Source organism: Strongylocentrotus purpuratus, unplaced genomic scaffold (assembly GCF_000002235.5).
Source record: "Strongylocentrotus purpuratus isolate Spur 01 unplaced genomic scaffold, Spur_5.0 spur5_scaffold_1, whole genome shotgun sequence".
Classification (NCBI taxonomy): domain Eukaryota; kingdom Metazoa; phylum Echinodermata; class Echinoidea; order Camarodonta; family Strongylocentrotidae; genus Strongylocentrotus; species Strongylocentrotus purpuratus.
The window spans coordinates 27,027,513-27,051,713 of record NW_022145594.1 but is presented as its reverse complement, the minus strand read 5'-3'; the positions used below and the strand labels follow the sequence as shown (position 1 = coordinate 27,051,713).

The following is a 24,201-nucleotide window of genomic DNA, read 5'->3' as shown; positions in this document are numbered from 1 at the left end:
AATACTGCCCAAGCAGACGACATCCCATAAAGAATGAGCTAATGCAAAGCTTTTATTTGTCAAATTATAATGAGTTTAGTGTATATAAATGTGATGGCATGTCAAACCATTCAAAAGGGGATATGACCCGATTCCGATAACTAAAATCTTTTGCTTGTAAATACACAGAATAGGGGTTAATTAACAATCAAAGAAACCAGATTTTCGAATTGAAAACCCCCCGGAATGATATTAAGGACGGCATTTGTTCCCTTTTGAAACGCCGAACATACCGCGGTGTGTGCAGCTGAATATTCTATGGCGTCTTATTTTGTTTACAAGCGACAGATTCCTTTATGTTTGTATCGCTGCATTTGTCATCAAAATAAAACCATATGCGGGGTTTAGAGTGAGGCAATAGATTATACATTTAGCCTGACGGTAGTGAAGTAAGAGAAAGAACTCAGGAGAAGATGAAAACACAGGCACTGGAAATGTGTGAGATGTCATAGGACATCGTCTGCTTGTGCAAAACGTGTCCATAATGTGATCTCACACATCTCAGCAGCGTTCGGAGAGCTCTTCATGTGCTATGCCGGGGCTTTATTTAAGCGTTTTATAATTTATAATAATCATTACTTCGAATGTTTCCAAGCATTGAATTTTGATAACCTTGTCGAATCAAAGTTTCAACTTTGCAATAATGAAATTAAGTTAGTTTTTAAAATCAATGAATATCTACTTTAAGACGGTTTCGTGAAACTTTGCCCAGATCATTTTCTCTTTTCTTATGACAGCATCGAATAAGTAGGGACGGTGTCAGATCACTTTCTTTTAGGCTACTCTACTCGCTTGATCACTTTCTTGTTCTTCGGATCAATTTCTTCTTTTTTTATGGGAACTCGTTTGATTTTTCGATTAGAACGAATGAGATGACAGATAACCATTACCCTTCGTGACTTTGTTTACGTTGGTGGCGCGCTACAGACTAAATACATTATTGAGTTTCATAGGTCATGTCAAGAGAAAAGAATCATGGAGATGAGAAGGTGATGATGGATGTCAAGAAAGAATATGAGATGATGTGACGGGAAGGAGAAGAAGAACTGGAAAGGGAAGATATAGTAGTTAGGAAAGCCGGGGGTCACTCTCATACACAAGTGCTACCCACCCGTGTCGGCCATCAACCTCTGACATGGACCCTAATGGCGTATCGCATCTTTTCTGAAATGGACCCTAACGGCGTATCGCACCTTTTCTGAATGGCGTATGTATCTCAAATTTTCGAAACATGTGAACCTGAAAAGGTACCCTTTGTGTGCGACCAGTGCTTGGAAAACGCCGACGACGCCGTATAGTTGAAAAAAGACACCCTTTCGATGCCTTTTCTGAACGCGGGTGCGTAGCCAGTCATGTTGGGATTGACCCCCCCCCCCCCCCCCCCCCCCCCCCCCCCCCCCCCCCCCCTCCCAGAAGGAAACAAACAGAGGAGTAATTGTGAAGAGAATGGTATGGAAGAAAAGATAATTGAGAAATGTGTGATCAGGCCAAGGTGTCATTCAATATATATCATTGATATACAAATTCTATATGGATCAATTCCAGCACCAATTGTCTTAATTTAGACTCATTAAATTTTGTGCATGCACTTAGCTGCTCAAATCAGAGTAAAATAAATAAATGATCTTAAAAAAGCATCATATTAATGATTGTTTTATTTCGTTGTTTAGCTGTGTCCGAATTCTTATTTGTGTTTACATTTAAGAATTATACAAATATCTAATACAAAGTTAAGGCGAGCTGAAACGAATGAGGAGGAGATGAGAAACTTGAAATTAGATTCACTCGGCAGAAAATGCTGAGGTGAGGAATGGAAGAGGAATAGATGAGGAAAATGTATTCAGAAGAAAAGAGAGGAGAAGGGGGAAGAGAATAAGAACATTTTCACATGAGAGGAAAATTAGAAAGTGGACAAGAAAAATAATTAAGGAAAGATATTTCAGGAAACCGGAGAAAAGATATGAACTAAAGATGAACATAGGATGAAAAACAAAATTATGTGAATGTGATTATAGGCCTCAGGAGGCGAAGAAAATTGACAACAACAAAATAAAGAACAAGAACAAGAACAAGAACAAGAACAAGAACAAGAACAAGAACAAGAACAAGAACAAGAAGAACAAGAACAAGAACAAGAAAAAGAACAAGAACAAGAAGAAGAACAAGAAGAAGGAGAAGAACAAGAAGAACAAGAAGAAGGAGAAGAACAAGAAGAACAAGAACAAGAACAAGAAGAAGGAAAAGAAGAAAAAGAAGGAGAAGAAGAAGAAGAAGGAGAAGAAGAAGAAGGAGAAGAAGAAGAAGGAGAAGAAGAAGAAGAAGAAGAAGAAGAAGAAGAAGAAGAACGAAAAGAAGAAGAAAAAGGAAAGTAGAAAGCAAGAAAAAAGAAGATGAAGAAGAAGATCAAGCAGAAGAAGAGGAAAAAGGGAAGATGAGGATGATGAAAAAGCTAAGGCTTAGGAAGAGGCCTTATGATATAAATCGAAATGAGAAAATATTGGGATAAAAAAAAAACTTAGGAAACAGGAGGTGGGTGAAACGAGGGGAAAAGAATTGGAAAATAATGAGATAAGGAAGTATTTATCAAAAACACAGGGGGTGGAAGAAAAGAAAAAGGCAACACGAATTAGTCTAGGTTTGTGGAACTAAAACTAAGAAATTCAATAACAAAGCTGGTAAAAACATTGAAAATGGATGCATTTTTATCCTAATTTCACGCACGTCAGAGCAAAACATATTTGCATCGATAAAAGAGCTATTGTAAATCTTGATTAATACATTTTTACTAACAATGGGTGAATGGATTTTGTACCCGCTCCCTTTCTTTCTAAAATGTTTAAAAATAGACTTTAAAGCCCCGGCTTTAAAAGGGCCAGACAGCTTTGTTGTCTGCGGAGGTTAAACAATAAAACTTTAATCTTTTGATGACTTAGAACTGACGCACATGTATTCGTTCGGGTTATTTAAAATCTTTATTCGGCCCTCTTTATTCGGTCTTCTTAGACGGCCTAGCAATAATGGCATTTCAAATCATTGTCTGGAACTTGAAGGGGAAGGGGAGGGGCCAAACTTGTGTTATTTTTAATCCATCACTTTTGTTTAATGTCAAAATAGCTTTCCTCTCTTTTGGAGACCGAAACGCAGATAATACGTTTTACCTCAGACTGTACATAGTGTGAGCAGTGGATAAGAATATTAATTTTATATGTTCTTGAAGTTTTAGACTTCAGGGAATATCTTTATCCAATGACACAGTAAAATATTTAAAATATTTATTCATTCATTCGTGTATACTTTTAAACGTTCTTTCAATCGGTCATGTTAGGAGTGGTTTAGCGCCATCTCTTGTTCCTATACAGAGAATTTAAGTAAAATCCAAATTATTATTAAATGTGCAATTTTGTGCACCTTGCCTTTTTTTTGTCTTCTGGTCTTTATTTCCTAATTTCCCGTTTTCCTATTCTCTGTCTCTTTGTATGTACCTTTCCCTTTCTCCAGCATTCTCATGCATCTAATTTTTTCCCATATCAACCTTATATTCTCTGCTCCATGCATATACACAACTTCATTTCTTTCTTTCTAGACCATCTACTACGTTTTGCACACTGTTTTTGTTATTGTTATATCTTTTATAGGCGATGAATTGGTGGAACTTGCACGTATCGTATGAGAACAGGCACTACCTCGACATAAATTTACGGTTTTATTTGCAGTTTCTCCAATTCATTCTATTGACTAACTTTTTATAACAATGGTATATTTCTGAACATTTTCCATTTTGTGCGCGTTCTCCGTTTTCTAAATTGTAGATATGTATTTTATACTTTCATAAAGTGAGTTTTTATGGATTTGAATCGAGTCATTCTCTTCTTCAACCCCCCCCCCTTTTTTTTCCCCCTCTATCCCACCCGACTCTCAACTTCAATATTTCCTCCTCCTCACTGTCTTTCCCTCCCATACCTTCTCTTTCCTATCCATTTTACCACTATTAAAGCCATGTACCCTTCCTCTCTTCTTTCCCTCACATAATACAGTCAAACCTGCGTTAGTGACCACCTGTCTACAAAGACCATATCTTAGTTTGCCTTAAAAAAATGGTTTCTCATTGAAACATGTAGGCCTACTAAAGGAACCTGTCTACAAAGACCACTTTTCGCGTTTCCTTTAAACGGTCTCTGTAGACAGGGTCGACTGTACATTTACTTCTTTTCTCCTTTCTCTCTCTCTCTCTCTCTCTCATGTCGTCGCTCATGCACTCTCGTCATTTGCAAAGTTTTTAATGTTAATTGATTCGATGCAATTTCTAATGCAATTTCTGTCTTCTTTACTTATCAACTATTTTCCTTCTAAACCGCTTAGATGCATTGTGCAATTTGCGGTATATAGAAATCTTATTATTATTATTATTATCATTCCTCTATCTCTCCCATTAGCCGTTTTACTTTCAATTCTCATCTTTACCACTGTTCTTCCACCCACTGTCCCATTTATCCTGGCTCACATTGCACTTCTTTAATCTCTTCCCTTCCCCTCTAGATTTTTGTTTGTTGCTTACCTTATCTTCATCTACTCTTAGTCATCCCCACCCACTTCTCTCTTCCCATTCCCTCTATCCCCTCTCTCCATCCTACTTTCTCACTTTATCTTCTCATTTATCTTATTCATCCCACCACTTCTCCTCTCTCTCTCTCTCTCTCTTCCCACCCCCTCCTTCTTTCTCACTTCATCTCCCTGAGCCTGTTCAATATCCCCACATTAATTGACGCAAACAAGACAACACATCCAATCTTTGTTATGATAATACAGGTATGTAGATTTATTAACTCCAGAAAGAAATACAAAATCCATCATTTCCACAAACAACTAATCATGAATAACTGATAAGAAATAAACAAAATAGTTTTTTTTTTTAAATGAAATAAAAATAGAAAACGTTTTTTCATTAATTGTTATCAAAAAACAGATGAATTTTTATTCTAGTGAGGTATTTATGAGGAATTACTGTAATGATCTTTTCATGAAATTTAGATCTCAATGATGTTAAAATTTGACTATGTCCTAGACCATGAGCCTTACAACAATAAGAATTATCAAAATGTGGCATACAACTTGTTTTCAAAAGATGTGGCATATAACAATGTATCTTAAAATGATACCACATACAACAAATTATCTAACAAACATGTGTCTTACAACTATATGAATGTGACTTGCAGCCAATGTGGCATACAATAATGAGGCTTACAAATTTGTGGCATACAATAATGCTGCTTACAACTAAGTGGCCTAAATGACAACCATGTCTGCCTGCACCATTCTGCTAGAGCCCTTATGATCCTGGCACTCAACACACACACTGCAAAAAATACGAGATTCAGAGAGTTAAAGGCAATCTTTGATTCTGGTGATGCATTTCGAGAGAAACTTGACACATTGTTTGGGTGTTGTTTTCCAAGTTTCAGTAGCTGTTTGTGTTACCAGAATTCAAAGACCACCTTTAAGAGTTGGGTCAAGCTGCTGGCGATAGCTGAAGAACTTAACCCCTCTGGCTCCAGTCGTGTGTGCAGAGTGTCAGGTCATAGGCATAGATCAGCATTTGTTATCACATAGACCATTCAACCATATTAATTTATATACAATGGTAAAACATGTTAAACACTGTGGTAAACTGTACAACACCTTGTGGTTAAAACCATGGTAAATTAAGGTAAACTTTGTGACACAAAGAGATAAACTGTACAATAACCTACGGTAACATTCATGGTAAAGTATAATAAACTGCAACTTATTATGGTAAAGTATGGTAACATTAAGTGGTAAACTGTAAATTTTTGACAAATTACAGAAAGTGACATTGAATCAAATAAATAAGAACAAATTACAATATATGTACCGGTAAGTAAATTATTTACACCTTGTAAAAAAACTTATGGTAAACATTGAGGTGAACAGTTAGTTTCCGACTCAATCTGTATAACTTTAAAGGTACAGTATGGTAACATTACGACACAGAGTAGTAAACAATATGCTAAATCTTTGGTAAATTGTATGACAACTTTACACTTTATCCATTAAACAAGAACACATCATCATCAGCCCGAGAGAATTTGAGGAAAACTGTCAACTTATCATATACTTACCCATTGAGTAAGTGCTACGTTTGTTCAAGAATGTACATGTATGAAGTAACTTAATAAAATAAGTGGCGTATGTTACGAGAATTTGTGTTGGGCTGACTGTACAGATACATGTAGGCGTACATTTTTGACAGATATTAAGCTTGGTTCCTGATCTTATTCATAGCATGCTTGATCTGCAAATATAAGAATCTTTCATCAATCAGCCCATCAATCTCGCAGTATCGAAAACCAGAGAGAGAGCGTGAAAATAACTCTAGAAATGGAATTACACGATTATGGATCTCCTACTTTATGATTAAACTCTTGCAGGCTGCTAAGATTTCAACAGATTTCTTTTAAGCCAGATGGGACTGTCCTATCTACCTACTGCTCAAGGAACCAAACTACATTCCAGTTTATCAACTATTTCTCCCTGAATCCCTGAACCTTGTAAGCATGACGAATCAAAACAACTTATATCAAATTAAAAAATTAAAACAAATTATATTAATTAAATATCCTGTTTAAAAAAAATTTAATCCAAAAACTTTATTATTGATGACACAACTGCAAAGATTTTTCTAAAGTAGCCATGATCGTGTTTCATGAATTTCTGTGTAAATTGCAAAGTTTGACAGCACTTGAGCTGCATGTTTTGATGTGTTTTTTAGACTAAAACCGACCAACATATCAAAGGAGAAGAGAAAGGGTTATCGCCAAGGTAACGAAAGTGAGATCGTTGGCATGACACGCCCACCAAATTCCTGAGATACCAACCTGTGTGATTTGATAAAAGCACATCACAAGTTAGGGTCTCAGGGATTTGGGGGGCAGTCTCTCTTTTTTTTTCTGCAATGAGGGGCATTTGAGAAGGGTTGAGAGATGGTGAAAATTAGTATGGTCAGAGAGGCAGGGAGGGAAGGGGAAGAGAGAGGAAAGTATCGATGGGAAGATATGAGGAAATGATGGCTCCAGCACAAAAAGACGGAGAGTAAGGAAAAGTTCAGAGCATTGACCAATGAGAGGAAATAGCTTGGGGAAAAAAATATGAAAGGAGACGGGGGAAGGGAATATAAGAAAGCAAAGGAGAGAATGAATGATTCTTGTTAATACAGGAGAGAGAGAAAGAGAGAGAGAGATAGGGGAAAGACTACTGAATGCTGTATGTGAGGACTATGTTAAATGGAGGGGATGGTTATGGAAGGAGGCGTAACAGAAGACTGGAAAGAAATGGTAGAATACCGGTACATGCTCAGGGTTGCTGCCAAAGTTCATGGCTATTTCAAGGAAGAAAAGGAGAGATCATAGTTGGAGAAGACACAGAGGGAGAATAGCAAGACAGAAACAAGGATGCGAAAGTAAATAAGAATAAAATAAAAAGTGACGGTATGAATACAAATGAGAAACTTAGAAGCCAGTCAAGAAAAGAGGGGGGAGTAGCAGAGGGAGAGGAAAGTGAAAAAGCATGAGGGAGGGAGAGAGGGGGATGTGGGCGGGTGAGAGGAAAGAGGAGAGAGAGAGAGAGTGATGAGAAAAAGAGAGGTCAGAACAAACGAAGGAGAGAATGAAAAGAATGAGAGTGATAGTTCCCTTGTCATGGTACCCAGAAATGAGAGAATGTAATGAAAGAAACTATTCATACATACTGGACATCCTAGCAGTTCAACCTGACAGCGTCAAAGACACTTTTACCGCACTGAAGATTTGTGAATGGCCCAAGGAAAGCTAGCAGGCTGTATAGCTATCGCCATTGAGTGTATCTCCAAACTATATAACCTACTACCTCACGTAAGGACCATTCATGTACACCAGTCTTCTTACAGACTCCCATGGACCAGCCATGGGCTTGACGAGGGAAGATCTGGTCACCAGTCGAGTCGAGTATATTTCCATAGTACATAACCTACCACCCGATGTACATTGTAAGAATTTACTCCTGTACACCACCCGTCTCTCTATAGGCTCAAATGGATTAACAGAGGACTTGTTGGCCAAGATCAGGTCACCTGTCTACTTGATACACCAGACTGGATTCCTTTCTCTAGGCTGTGGAGCACAGCCAGGAACATAGATGGTAGGTGAGATGTGGTACCTGGGAAGTCACACCTGTCTGTCTGCATGGTGAGTGCTGCATCTAAAGATGATCTGCAAAAGCAAAAAAAAAAGCAAAGAAACCAACAACAAACAAGCAAACATCAGCAAATATCTACAGCATGTGTACCATCCAATCCAATCCAAAAGCTATTTGATATAGCGCCTTTTCCTTGCAGTTACAAAGCGCTGCACACACACTCCACAATGTTTAGGCCACTTAGAAACAAAAGTTTAGATTAACTAACGTTTCATAATTTCCTTCACTTCTACAGGAAATAAATGATGTTCAAAATGAAAATATTATATGGTATACCGTTAATGATATAACTATGTAGGGGCCAACACTAACATAGGTTTAGGTGAAAAAGTGATTTCTTAAATGATTTCATTAGAATAATCAGTATATTAGTATGAAAATCATCCCTTAACAAGAAATATAAAGAGCTAATCGTTTCAGGCAACGCCTTCAAAATGACCCCTTCGCAAAGGTCCATGCCCTTTCAAGTTAACAGGCTGCTGGCTGTGGTCATGGTTCTAATTTAGATGAGGAAGATCCAATCTATCACGGAAGTCTGATCGGAATCGCAACTCTTGTTATCGGAATCTCGACAATATAGCGAGACCGAAACTGGCTAGCTCAAGGTCAAGGGCCCCCTCGCAGTCTCGCGGGAGACAGGTGTGAAGGAAACAAACAAATTCATATCTCGATTTCTCCCTTTCCGTTCGATTCCTTTTTGTCTCGTTGAGATATGAGATAAAGCCGTCTACAATCAATTTCATCTACCAATAGACAGGAAGGCTAGCTGCTACACCTGCCCCCCAGGGAGCGGCCATTTTGTTTGTGATAATCAAAAACAAAATAGGCCCTCTTGAATAATTTTTGTGCTTGTGGCTTGCGGCTTGCTCCCTCAAATGTCTCACAATATATCTTATCAAACCAGAATTATTCATGAATTTGTAAAATGATGTGTTTCAATTATCTGGCATCAAATTTCCAGAATATGGACATTCAAAAAGAAGTTGTGATTTTTTGTTTTCCGGAAGTTTTGCAGGATATATATTGCTGGCTGTCCAAAAGAAGGCTTTTGTTAATAAAGAATTCAAATCCTAGTATTTTAATGACCACGTAAGATTGGTAAGAATGGTTTTGCTTATAAAAAATATTATTATAGCATGTGCTCCTCCAACAATTGCCCCCAGGCTTCATGTGTCAAAGGTATAAGGGTTAGGGTTATGGTTTCATGTGGGGTTTAGGCTATGTTTCGGTTTAGGATTAGGTTTAGGGTTAGGGTTAGGTATAGTGTTGAGATTTTGGTTAGTGTGACAGCGGTTGCCGGAGCAAGTGTCATGAAACCTAAATATCCCCATTACAGATTTGTGTACCAACTGTGTCTGGTTGATAAGACTAGCAGTACCTATGGGTGACTGGGGAAAGGAAGGAAAGTGAGATTAGCAAAACAAATTTTTGGGTTCACCTGGGGAGAGAGGGAGAGAAAGAAAGGGAGATAGATGGAAAGAGTAGGGAGTAGAGAAGATATGAGAGTAAGGGAAAAGGGGAAGGGGAGGGAGAGAGAAGGGGGAGAGAGGGAGGGAGAGAGGGAGAAAGGGGGAGGGAGAGAGAGAGAGGGGGAGGGAGAGAGGGAGAGAGAGAGAGGGGGGAGGGAGAGAGGAGGAGGGAGAGAGGGGGAGGGAGATAGGGGGAGGGAGATAGGGGAGGGAGAGAGAAGGGAGAGAGGGGGAGGGAGATGGAGAGAGGGAGAGAGGGGGAGGGAGAGAGGGGGAGGGAGAGAGGGGGAGGGAGAGAGGGGAGGGAGAGAGGGGGAGGGAGAGAGGGGGAGGGAGAGAGAGAGAAAGGGAAAGGGGAAGAGAAGGAGAGGGTAGGGGATTGACAATATATGACAGGGAGTGAGAAGAAAGGGAGAAGAGTTAGGGAGAAGGGGAGAAGGGAAGGAAGGGGACAGGAGGAGGGGGAGCAAGAGCAATTTAGAGGAGAGATGAGAATGCAGAAAGGGATGGAAGGAAAGAGGGAGGAAGAGAGACAGAAAGAGAGAGATAGAGAAAAGAAAATAGACGTACAGCAAAATAACTTACAAGTTGGTTAGGATAGAAAAACAGAGAGATGGAGGGAATAAGAAAGTGAGCCAGATTAAAGGTGGTGGGGAAATAGGGATGGATTAGCAGAAAGTGGCAAGAGGGTAAACAGAAATTACATAAGTTGGAGACAATTAAATATTTTTGAAAAGAAAGAGAAACAATGATGCGGAGAAAACAAGAGCAAGGAAAGAAGGGGAATTTGTAACCAAGACACAATGGAGAGAGAGAGAGAGAGAGAGAGAGGGGGGGGGGGGGAGGAGAGAGGTGCTGGAGAGGGAGAAAGAAACAAGGATTGAGAGAGGGTGGTCTATATGAGAGAGGAAACCCCGCCAAGCAATCGGACAAATTCAAGGAAGGAAGAGGCAGGCTATTTGAGGTGAGCCGATTGCGATTACTTGCGTTGCCCGGGTTACCCTTGTTTTCTTGCCCAGTCTGTGACGCGGGGGTTGGGCCGCGTCCGATGCACGTGTTTAGGAACGGCAAAAACACAAGTGCCGAGGGACGCAGAGGAGGAAGCGCGGGAGGAAAGAGAACGGGGGCACCCAGAGTTCACCAAAATAGCGCAAGACAAAGTTGAAGCAGACATGATTTGGTCCAGGTATTCTCTCTCTCCCCCTCTCTCTTCTTTTGAATTACAGGGTGAGAGAGGGAATGAGCAAGACAAAAATGAGAGAGAAAGAGAGAAGAGAGAGGGGAGAAAAAGGGAGGGAGAAAAGGCAAGGAAAAGAGAAAAGGAAAACAAGAGAAAGGAAGAAGAGAGAAAGGGGGAAAAAGAGAGAAAAGGAAGAAAAGTGAGAAACTAAGGGAGGGAGGGCAAGAGATTGATTACAAAAATGTTTTTTTGCAGAGGACGGAGAGAGACAGTGAGAGACAGATATAAAGATAGACAACCAAAAATAGAGGTGCAGAGAGTTGAGCCACCCACATCTATCATCTGGGAAACGAGACACAGAGTAAAGATAAAGGAATAGCACAGAGAGAGAGAGAGAGAGAGAAGAGAGAGAGAGAGAGAGAGAGAGAAAGAGAAAGAGAAAGAGAAAGAGAGAGAGAGAGAGAGAGAGAGAGAGAGAGAGAGAGATAAGGGGGTGGGGGTACACAATCACAATGGCTGCATTTCTTCAAAAATGCAATCCATTTCCTATTCAACAGGATGAAAGAAAAATGAGGTTTGATACAAATCTGAGCGATGTAATCCGTGAATCGACAGCCCTCACAGTCAGCTGCCCACGTCTATGATCTGGGGAAGGAGACAAAAAGAAAAAGGAAAAGAAAAAATAAGTAAACATATTGATGAATACAAGAGACAATGTCAACCTATTACCATAATCACTACCAAAGCAAGTAATACAAATGTACCTATTTTTTTGTTGGGGTTTTAAATAAATCTTAATGAGCACATCCGTTGACATATTTTGCATTCTTCGATGTTGACTTGGTAATGAGGAATAAACACCCACGGTGGGGTAATTCATGGAAGACATAATCCTGTTGGATGTCGTGCCACACAGCAACATTGCATAATAAATGAGGATGTGACAAAATGATGGTTTCCTATGAATTATAGAAAGGAATATTTGTTGGGATTCTAGATTCAAGGTCTTCATCTTGTCAAAAGCCTCAAGGTCTTGAAGGAAACAGTGGATGATCTAAAAATGGGCAGATTCCTTGACTTTACAGGGGGGGGGGGGGTAAAGTGCCCCCTTCCTATTTTGACAATGCCCCCCCCCCCCCTAAGACTGCACATTTTTACAGGATTAATGTGTAGCTTTAAAGCAAGCGAATAGAGAGAGAGAGAGAGAGAGACAGAGAGAGAGAGAAAAAGCAATGAAATAACTAAAGAAAGAGAAGCCATGAGGATAAGAACAGGCTCCTTTGAAAAAAAAATAAATAGAAACCAAGAGATATTCTTAATTGATTACATTAGGTTGATTCATTTCTGTTTCATTATAAGTTTGTTCATTCCATTTAAGAATGATTCAAGAAACCGGAAAAGAAAGCATATTCTATGCTGGCATGACACCAAATCATCACATGATTACCATATAGCTTGCATCATATCAATGCCAGAAATGTCACCTGACATATAGGCTGTCGATCACATGACCCAGTCATATGACTGTGGAGGAGGACTCACAGATTCATATTAATGATCACATGAAGTTGTATAGCACAATTTTGCCAACACATGCTTGGTAAAAACATTTCCTCAATTTAGCATATTTTTTTCCTTTTTGGGGGATCGGCATACCCCCCCCCCCCCCCCCCCCCCCCTCTAAAATGGGGGAAAAATCAAAGAAATTTGTAAAAACCTGGATTGTCCTATTCCTGTCCAAGACAATCGAGCTCCTATTATTACTGAAATTCCCCCATTTTCTTCCTCTCCACGACTTTGTGCAATTCTTGCAGAGCCAAGAATTTTTAAACTCCAGACGTTCTCTGATATTGCCCTGGTTAAAAGTACATCCACATTTTTCAGGGTGTGACATTAAAAATATTAATTAATATCAATTTCTGGCCCTTCCTTGTCAGAGACAAGTTTCACATCCTGGACGAGAATGAATAGATTTTTAAAAAAGCTAAAATGCATTTCGAACGATGTTCAGTGAATCCCGTATTTCCATCCTTCTGCTCTTGTGTAATTCTTAAAGAGCTAATCCTCTTCCACCTCATAAACCTCTTTGATATTTGAATAATTTAATCATAAGTAGCATTCTAGCCCTTCCCTAATGTCTAAGATTATAGCTCCGGTCCTTTGTTGAGGGATTTCCCCTTTTTCCTCCTCCCCTTCATTGAGTAATCCTTATACACAGAGCTGATATTTTTACCTCACAAAGTCATTTGATACTGGCCTACATGAAGATACATTAACATCGACTGACAACTAGGTGCTGCATTCGAAATGCATTTTACCTTTTTTTTTATCTATCCATTCTTGTCCAAGACGAGCTCCGCCTATTCTGGGGAATTCCCCATTTTCAACCTCCCCTACTAAATCACCGAGCTAATATATTCTAACCTCTGAGAGTTCTTCAAGAATGGCCTAATTAAAGGTACATAAATCAATGTGCGCTGTGCGGAGAATATTATTACCTGTTTCTGACGTTTGGTTGTCCAAGCCTTCGTATTCTATTCATGGTCCACAGAAAGCTCGCATCCGTCGTTAAGAGAATTCCTATTTTCATCCGCCTCTTCGTAAGTCCTCTTCCTAATCCTCCGAGATCCGATAATCCCTCACCTCCATTAATCCTTTCTTCCCTCCAGTCCTTCCCAGGCACAGGAACTATCTTGGGGATTGAGAGAGAAGATAAATATGGCTTTAATCACAAGCAAAAATCTTGAGAAGAGCAGGAAATAGTGGCCAAGGAAAGAATTCTTAATCATGTTCCTGCAGTTCCTCCAAGAATAAATTCCATGGGTTTCCCATGAACTCCCACAAATGGAAAACAAAACAAAATCCATGACACTATTTCTTGGATTTCACTACATGTTTTACAAAGCCATTCTAGCTACGTTCAATAACAACTCGTGAAACACAAACCATGTCGTCAAAAGTACAGGTAGGACCGATTTGCTATCAACTTTCATATTCTTTGTGTACAGACGATTCCCCGAACATTTGCCACAGGGAAAAAAATATTTAACAATTTTTTGGGGGGCTACTTTTCAAACTTACTTGCATGAAAATAACACTCTTTAATTTGTTTTAAATTGAACTCTATGCAAATTTTGAGGGGCTCTTTTATGATTTTCAGGGGCTACTTCGCCCCAAGCCCCCGTTTATTTTTCCCTGATTTGCAAATAATCTTTACCGAGTCTGTACTGATGCGAGTGAATAATTCTGGCGCAGATTGATTATTAAATGATGTCCCTTCTCACCTTCTGTGAAAGTCCAAGCTCGCTGTTGATATAGTCCTTATTCTATCCACTGCCTTGAAGTCACTTCGAGGGCTGCGGTTCCTATGTAGAATGCATGTACAGGTACAAGTAGCTCTAGCTCTTGGCTTGCCATCTTGGAATATACGTTTGTCAACTTGTAAGTTGGCAAGCTATGATGAACTGGAAGAGAAAAGGGGGAGGAAATTAGGATTAATACGACTACTTCTGAATATTCTATCACAATTCAGAAATAGATTAAAATTTAACTTTTCCATAGAGCTGAGTAGCTCATAAATGAGAAGAAAGAAATTGCCAGCATTGTTGTCATAAATATGAGTTGGAAATGTATGTACAACAAAGATTATGGGGAAGCAAGATAGTATGCGTGATTGGAATGGTAGAGAATTAGTTTGAAGCACTTTGCTCTTCAACGTGTCTTTATTGTTACCCTTATCGCTAAATGAATGGGCTATATCTTCTATTATTATCATCAATCAACAAATAATGTTCCTGTTACTATAAACAAACCATTTTCAAATAGATTTTCAGTTCCCATCCTGTGGCAAATCAGGAAACAAGTCGACTACTCGCTCACCCATGTCATAATGTTTCACATTAGATTCATCACAGTGTATTTCCTTATTGTTGAGAGTCTTGCCAATACCATAGATACCCTTTAAAACCATCATTATTCATGCCAAGCCGTCTTTCCTCTCGTCTCGTTCCGGGTTTATTTTAAGCCGAAGTGCCGCTATTAATTCCCGTCACTTTCTATTCCAACTTGGATTAATTAGTCTGGTTCTTAATTGAGTCTCGTCTGAATTGATTAGGTTATTTTCGCGCAGATGTGGCGCTACAGTGAGAAGGAAATAACCTGCGACCGACTCGGCCAATTCATGCTATATTATGCAAGCTCCAATGCTATTAGCATTGAGTTTGTGTATTACAGGATAGAGATAAACCAAGTGGCTACAGGCAGTTACATAGTTGCCAATTTTCTCCACACCATTTCTGTATTCCATCAGTAAATTTTATTTAAAAGGGAAAGCAATCCCTCTTTCTCACATAGATAATGGATATTATTGATACAACTTTGCATTCTTGAAACAGAAAATGAAAACAGAATAATTTTTCTTTCATTTCACCATGCCGATATCATTCCCATTTAATCCGTACTAAAAGCAAGGCTGTTGTTTTTATACAGTACGATTCCATATTCTTACAAAAGAAATGTTATTATCCCTCCAATATAAGTTGTGATGCATTTTATACTTGTATCCATTAAAATGCATTTGAAAGAAAGCAATGAGAATTATAGCTGATGTGTTATTCATATACATGTATCTAGAATGTAAACCAGCAAAAGCAATTATACACAGGAGCAGTGAGCACTTTTTAAATATCGGAAGCTCCAGAAATGCTCTAGTAATTGGAAAAAAGTGCTCTGGTAAATTGGGGGAAAAAGCTCTAGTAAAAAACAATTAAATACTTCAATGTCACTATGAGAAAAGTGAACTTATAAATACAACACCAAAAAGAGCTTCTGCAAATAGATTTTTTTTTACAGGTTTGTGGACTATTTCTGCTTGAAATTGACAGCAAACTGTTGCCCGTACTTGAAAATTCAAAATGCTTTTGGCCGCGGGTGATGAGCTAGGGACGGCTGACCTTTTAGGATGCGGCACTCGTCTAAAACAAGCATACCTTCAAGCAGTCCCTTGTCAGAGAGTTCCCCCACACAGCGGCGACATCTTGAAGGTGAAGTGAAGGTGACTTTCAAGCAGGCAACACTCCCGGCGTTCTTGACGATAGGGCGTTAGGGTCCAGTCTGAAGTGGTCTGGGGATGGGAAAAGAAATAGGTCAAAAGTCACAAGATATACAAAGGCATAGATAGAGAGAAGAGGGTGGGGGTGGGGTGGGGGTGGGGTTAGGAGGGTTCATTTTGAAGCAATGACAAGGAACCATCATTGTGACTGTCATTATCACTCCAGTATGTAAATGAGAATGGAGCAATTTGGGTCTAAAAATGTCCAAAAACTTTGGGCCAGGTTTAACTCTTTCTTGATTCTTGCAGTGAAATTGTATCTTTCTGAATCACAACACTGAAAACGATTTCATGTAGCATAAAAACTTTTTACTACAGGAGACGATTAATGACTTTAGGTACGGCAAAAAAAAAAAAACTAATATCTGTTCTTACACTCTGTTCTGAACATTCAATTATTTTCCTGCGACCAGACAATACCTACAGCCCTATTAAACGCATTTGCAGGGAGACATTTGAAAGGGCATTTATGTCTATCCTTTCCTTATTTCTCTTTCAGTCATCGAATTTTTACCCCTTTCATTCCTTAAATTTACCCCTCTCCACCCTTCATTCCCAGCCAATCATTTCCAATAAATGTGTTTTCAAGCAAATTTGCATTAGTTTGCCCACAATTTGCTGCTTCAACTAGCCCAAAGCTCTGCAATGCAGAATCATCGTCCACAAATTTCTCTCAAAATCAAAATCCAATAGCAAAAGCAAGTTATTAGCTTTAAGAGTGTCAATAAACGAGGAAGTAAACTTTCATAATTGCCCTAGTTTTCTATCAACTATCACATTACTAGTGTTATTCACAACACAAAGTGCTATCATGTACATAGTTGAGATTGAAACATGAGTTGCCTGCATATCATATCGTTCTATTTTCAAAATCGCTTCCTCGTCTGATCGTATATGTAAGATCTCAACAAGTAACACCACACCCGTTTTGAAAGTTGTTGTTCGCCTCGATAAAAAATGATGGTCCTATTGTTGGAAAGGTTTTGCCAACATAAATGAGGTCAAGTTGATAATTATATATCATTAATGACATATGTACATGTAAATGCATGCCCCGTTTTTATCATTCATGATTTCCATTAGAAAACGATGATCCTACTTTTATTTGTCCTATCTTGTGATACTTTGTTTATGAACTAGACTTTGCCAATAAGTGCATTCTATTTTAAAGTGGTGATCAAAACCACGGAACAGTATACTCTTTTAGTATTTTATCGAGGGTGTGGTGTGCATAAATAGGTTTGATGACCAAGACATTTATAGACCTCTTTTCTCACCAAGGATGAGACTGCCAGAAAGACTGATATTTCTGGATTTTAACAAAGGTGACTAAGGTTTTGACATTCTTAATCAATATTTTTCAACTATATTCCCTTTCAGCTAAAAATAGTTACGAACACATGAAGCAGTACACAATCCTACTCCACACAATTTAACTCTTCACTTCATAGAACATGGGGAGGGGGGAGGGGGAAGGGGGGAGGGGGAAGGGGGAAGGGGGAAGGGGGAAGGGGGGGCATGGTCTAATAATCCCAGACAGCATACAGCATTTTAATGATGTTCTTCCACACTTGCATAATAATAACAATGATAATGCTCACAAATTATTGTTCACCTCTTCCCAGAACTCAACCTAAAATGAAAACCCACTCTGCCCCAAAGACAGGCAACGTTCGGCCAGACGTTTCATCGTTGATTATTAACATGAATGCACCTGTTCCGCTCTCTGTCTATAGACAGATGTCAGACACTGTCAAAACACACTTTAAACAAACACTTGCTCGGTTTTCTATTCTGGTTGTTAGGGAAGAGGAATCACCTGGTCTAAATGACTATAATTTGAATAGAATTTTAACTACTAATTTTGGAAGTAAACACCTCCCCCACCCAAAAAAAATAAATAAATAAATAAATAAATAAAATTAAAAAAAAATAATAATAATAATACAACCAGTAAAGGTAATGCCATAAAATTTGAAACATACAAGTGTACGCAATCAAAATAATAATAAACACTTAAATAAAATATTTATATTTTATAATGAATTGATTTAATGAACTTTTGAAATTACAGTTGAAGGTTTACTAGTACTTACTGTTCTTTTAGTCAAATAGAAAAGGCATCTATCCTCATTTATTTGGGGGATGCCTGATAGGATAGGGATAAATTAAGTCTTGCTTTTGACTGTCCGCATAACATTCTTTATTTACATGAAGGACTCATCATTTCCAGTGAATTTGTTGTTTCGATCAAAATAAACTCACACAGCAATCATGTTTAATAGAGAAATCACTGCTACAATACCCCCATACTTAAAATAACATAACCATAATGAAAAATAATCATTTCCAATGCCATTCATACTTTAGTGGCGGTTTGATAATTACTATAAATGGGACACGGGACTGATTGCCTATGTACTGAATGGCAGGCAATAATGAAAAAAGAGAGAGAGAGGAAAAAAATAAAACTAGAACACTTGTTTGTAAAATTAGAACAGTGGGTTGGTCTAATGAGTGTTGTGCTATTTCAATTTCAAGGACTATTGAATTAGCTCGCAGACCTCACACACGAAATTAGGCCTGTATTGGGTCGTCGTTATGCGCACATGCCAATTATATAGGTCGCGTTATGGTATGCGGTGGCGTCGTTTTAATTAATTTGTACAAGCTCGTCTCGCAGGATTCGGGACAAGGTCGACCACAATGACATATCTCACTTAAAATGGGCTGAAGGTCAATGAAAATGTCATGCTTAGAATGGAGAAACCAGTTGTGCCATCTGCTTTTTAAGTCTGAATCACGGCTTAGTCTAACAACCACTGTTTTTATTATTATTATTATTATTATTATTATAACCAGACCCAAATGATGAAAGGAAAGTGCATCAAAGTATACGAGAGTGTTGATTGAGATAGCTATGGAAAGGTCTTTAAAGCCTGTCTGTACTAGTTTGGCCAGGAGGGATTAGACCACCCAGCGTGGTCACTGACATGTGGCTATGTCAACAACTCAGCTCTCAATTAACATAAGAAAAATAGGATCATGGGGGACCAACAGGCACCGCTTAGGCATTGTTTTCTACATAGAGGGGGCAAGTAGCTACAAGTAGTACAGTGGGGCTTTAAGTTAAAGCTCAACGATAAAGGAGAATTTTTAAAAGGAACTAGCGCAAAACAAAAATGTATTAAAACTAACGTAAGGGAATCATTTTTTTCCCCTATAGAGAGAGGATTGAAAAAGTGTTCCAATGAACAGAACTAAAGGATTTCTTTCACTGGTATAAAATGCATAGATCAATTACATTCTTGGGAGGGGGGAGGGGGAGGCTTTGGAAATATTTCAGTGGGAGATAGTGTATTAATATGAGAGTAGCTTTGAGATATTAACAGAACTATCCTGTCTACAGTGAGCTAGAAAATCTACATCTTAATGCATATTCCAGCAAAATCCTATGAACATTTAACTATCCTATGTGGGTGTGACAAACAGCATTGGAGAATTGAAAAATATGGAATTTTTTATATCTTAATATAAATAACATAGCCACTACTAAAGCATAATGTTTTCTTGTACTTGTAAAGAATTAATACATTTTAAAAATATATAAAAAATGACACAAAAAGGGATAATTGAACAAAGATGTCGGGAATAGTCCACAAAAGAACAATTGCTTGTCTAGTCGAGTAAAATGGGTTTCATTGCAAGAAGGTGTGAGCTTCAAAAATTTGATTTCAATTTTTGTTTGGGGGGGACGGCGAAGTTCTCCTAGGGCAACAATTTCAGGCTGGACATTTGTTAACTACTTCCATTTCATTACAATTTAGTAGGATAGTACAGTAATCAATTTTTGCTCTTCATTCTCTCTCTCAATTAAGGAGTTACTGAGAACGTCTTACCTCCTTCTTTTCTCTTCTCTTTCGTTTTTTCCTCCCTAATTCCTCTTCTCTCTATCTCTTATCTTCACCTCTTCTCTTTCTCCTGTTTATTCTTTTTTCTCTTCTATTCGCTCTCTCCTCTCCTCTCCTCTCCTCTCCTCTCCTCTCCTCTCCTCTCCTCTCCTCTCCTCTCCTCTCCTCTCCTCTCCTCTCCTCTCCTCTCCTCTCCTCTCCTCTTCTCTTCTCTTCTCTTCTCTTCTCTTCTCTTCTCTTCTCTTCTCTTCTCTTCTCTTCTCTTCTCTTCTCTTCTCTTCTCTTCTCTTCTCTGCTCTGCTCTGCTCTGCTCTGCTCTGCTCTGCTCTTCTCTTCTCTTCTCTTCTCTTCTCTTCTCCCAAAGACAAACTGATAAGTTTCCAAAAAGTAGAAGCATCTTTCTTCTCCTATCCCCACCCAACTGGATAGAATTGCTTTTGAGAAAAATATAACAAGATAATATTCACTCAAAATCAAACAGAAATGAATAAATTTGAACAGACTGCATCAAATATATTCAACAAACACAAAGAATTTAGCCACTATAGAAAGAAAAAAGAAAAATCCCAGTAGCCCACATCATTTTGCATTCACTAGCTACATACATGTAATCATACTTTGTTGAGCATTCGGCTTAGCATTTCATATGGAGGGGACGCCCGACTGAATTTATTTCAAACGTGGGCATTTACAACACAACGTAGCATTAGCTATACCCCAGACATATGCATGGCCAGACAAAGGGAAACAAAAGAGCATCTTGTACAACGGATCGATGGGGAGAATAACAGGTCGAGGCACTTTGACAGGCCAGCGTGGGGAGGGAGGGGGGGAGGGAGGGAGGGAGGGTGGGAGAAAGGAGAGAGAGAAAGCCGTTGTCGTCGAGGGTCCTAGCACCGCTCTTTAGAAGTAATCGGACAGGGGCATCTTAGAGAGATGGTAGAGGGCCGCTAGAATGATTTGCGAGCTTTTTCATTCTTTTAGGCTTACATGAGTCAATGTTGTGTGAAATTGAATGCTCTTCAATTGCTATCATATTCAAAATACAACTAGAAAATAGTATAAACTTTGGATCAATTTTAAATGGCACATGTGTGTGTTTTCCTATATCGGTGTACAGTGATTTTCACTGTCTGACACCATTATTAATACTGAGTTAATTACTGAATTTGCCAAATTTTGATGATCCAAAACCTCACAAACATCTTCATTTACGACTAACGATTTACGTTAAAGAAAAGATTGTGAATTTTTACATACACGTACAGTACATGTGCATGGCTTGGTAGTTGGTATTATGTCAAAAGCATTACCAGTATGTGGTCAAAATGGTAGAACACATGACCCTAGGTTTTCATGTCTTTCAACAACCTAATTATGCTATATATGGTATCCTGTATTTCAAATTTCTGTTAATTACTTGTGGTTTCATGAATAACAAGTAACATACAGATGTTTTTCTCAGTTTTCGCTAGGACAGAAATAGTTATTTATGAGGAAATCAGAGCTTGAGTAGGATGTCCATCACAATAAGATTATGATTTTGACGTACTGTCAATTTGATGGCCTTTCACAAATATACATCGTCGCTGTTTTCACGAAGTGACGGTAGTGAAAAAAAATTGCATTCACTTTGCATCACGATTTTCCTCACTACCGTCACTTCGTGAAAATAGGGACGACATGTGTGTATGCTAAAATATGGTTAAAACTATATAATTATAAAGTGTTTCAGGAATTTGTATGATGAAAATCTTATAACCTGAGAAAAGGGCCAAAATGTTGTTACACAATCAAAATTGACAACTTTCCTAAAAGTATGGTGACAAAATTACAGTACTTTTTCTTTTCAAACTTCAATTCTGCAACTGGCAGTGTTTTTATTCACCCCATTTGTTGTGTACAAAATGAGGGCTACAATTTCAACTCCTGGAGAGAGAGAGAACCACAGAGTCGTTTGATGTGGAATTTGAGCATAAGTTCATAAACTCATATTGTTGTTTTGCCGAACCTGACAAAAAGGCCACCGTCTACAGTGGCTACTTTCTCTATGTCCAGTGGGTGGCCTTTATAGACAGGTATAATTGTATTTGATTCAACAGACAAGTTGAACAGTACATCAAACGTATTGAAGTAAGTCTACATGTACATGCACTGTTTCCTTAGGAACAGACAACTCGGAATAAGACGAGTTACTTGAAATAGCTCGTCCTATTTTATCTTGAACCGCCAATGAATGACACGTTCTCACCTTCAACTGAGCAATTAGCCAAAGAAACTGACCCAAAAATAATACCCCCTCAATGTAAACCAGTCCCATCTCCATTCACAGTCTCCCCTAATAATAGCCCTGCAACCCACTCCCAAGTATCGCGCCTATTGTTCCCCGTGAAAAGGGGTCTAGACAGGGCTATTCATCTCCACTTCGTTTCACCTGCGCAGGGAGAGGGAGGATGAGGGGGCGATTGCACGGGCTATTCAAAGCGGGAAGTTAATTCCTATTCATGAAGTGGGAAGGATGAGAGGAGGAAGAAGCGTCTATACAATAGAGGAGAGATACGTGGGGGCTGTGTAGACATCGTGCACGGATGAATAAAATGTACCTACTCGCCTACTCTCGCCTACTCTATAAGCATATGTTCTGAATGTTACACAACATGATACAAGATATATCACAGACTCATTATAAAAAAAATTGAAGAGGGATGTAGGCATTTCGCTCACTAAAAGCACTAATAAACAGCCCCCTCAATGGGTGGGGAGAGATGAAGAAAATATTAAAGAGAACTGTACCAATGTTTGAAATGTATACAATCACTGTTGATGATACAGGTTACAGCCTACGTATAATATAATGTAATTCCCTGTCAACAAATTTCCCTATTTTTATAAATATAACAATAACAATAGTTTTTAACAATAACAATAACAATTGTTTTTAATCCTTGTTCCTTCTTCAACACTCGCGTTCTATTTTGATCTTTGCATCAAAGACATCCGGCAACAAGGCCAAGGAAACGACACGACAGCCGAGATTAGAATACAAGGCTAGATAAATTGTATTCATAACAGTCGCCCACTTAAAAGGACATCCTAAGAAGAAATATACATGGTAGAAATATACATGGTAGAAATATACATGGTTGAAATATACATGGTTGAAATATACATGGTTGATTTCTAAGACTTATTTGTGTTCTAACTGGCAAGAATATCACAGCAAGATTGTAGAGTATTGTTTTGATACAGCAAAAATTATCAGAGATTTCTTTTCACAAATGAAAGAAGGATTGAAACTCTTGTTTGACCATGCTTACAGCACAAAAATATCCAAACAAACACAGTTGAGGGAAATTGAACCCGTTGAATACATTTTTTCTTCTAATTTAGCACACATGGGTCTTGGACTGTACTAAACAATGGTTTTCAAATGGTATAATGAGGGAACAGTTGTACTTCTCTCAATACTGCTAAGGAATACATCAACTCCACAAATCACATAGCAAAGAAAAACTAGTCTATTACAACAACAGGAAATTAAACAAATGAATATGTAAACGATATTTCATATAAATCATAAATTTATAATGTCACAAAACAGACCAGCTCACAAAGTCATTCAATAATTGATATCTCATCCTCTAAATAATTTGATGCATTTGCATAAAATAGTATTCAAATATTGAAGCCAAAAGTAGTACATGTGTAGTTGATGAAGTGTCAGGCAAACCTCTGATCAAATATTTAGGTCACTGAAAATAAGCACTGTAGTTTTGGTAAAATTCAAAATTCAATTTGTAAAGCTACTTTATCAAGTCAAATTGGACTATATTTTTATTCATATAAAATGCACCACAATCCAATAATAGGATGAAAGGATTTTTTTCTTCTGAATTATTGGTGAAATAACATTAGAGGTCTGTCAAATGTTTAAATGACTTTGTGAAATGGTCAACTAAAAAACAAAACTGCAAAAAGAAGTTGCCTCTGACGATGATAACACAACATAATTAACTCAACTTTTGGCATGCAGTGCAGATAAACGCGACACCAGACTTGTACCCCAAGATGAAAACCTGTGGCCTTTGAACTTTGACACAGGTTTAGACCTTACGGGTCAAGTCGAGGTCACAAAACAGAAAACCAAAAGCATGCGCGAAAACTGAAGAACAGCAGGGAACGGAGTTGAAACAAAACAAATAAACTGTAAACAAAAATAAAGTGTAAACAAAGCAAAATATA

General features: G+C 38.3%; 1 long non-coding RNA gene and 2 other non-coding genes across 3 annotated transcripts; all 3 read right to left on the bottom strand.

Moving 5' to 3' along the window:
* Positions 1-6,900: 6,900 nt before the first annotated feature.
* On the bottom strand, positions 6,901-7,001 carry Mir125 (microRNA mir-125). The gene has a single exon (NR_036406.1). It is a non-coding gene; the product is annotated as a microRNA mir-125 (primary transcript).
* An 863-nt stretch (positions 7,002-7,864) lies between these two features.
* Mirlet7 (microRNA let-7) lies at positions 7,865-7,965 on the bottom strand. Its single transcript, NR_036389.1, has one exon. It is a non-coding gene; the product is annotated as a microRNA let-7 (primary transcript).
* Positions 7,966-11,424: 3,459 nt separating this feature from the next.
* On the bottom strand, positions 11,425-14,315 carry LOC105442092. The gene is made up of 3 exons (XR_972290.2): positions 14,223-14,315; positions 13,437-13,630; positions 11,425-11,583 (listed from the first exon to the last, which is right to left on the bottom strand). It is a non-coding gene; the product is annotated as an uncharacterized LOC105442092 (long non-coding RNA).
* Positions 14,316-24,201: the final 9,886 nt, after the last annotated feature.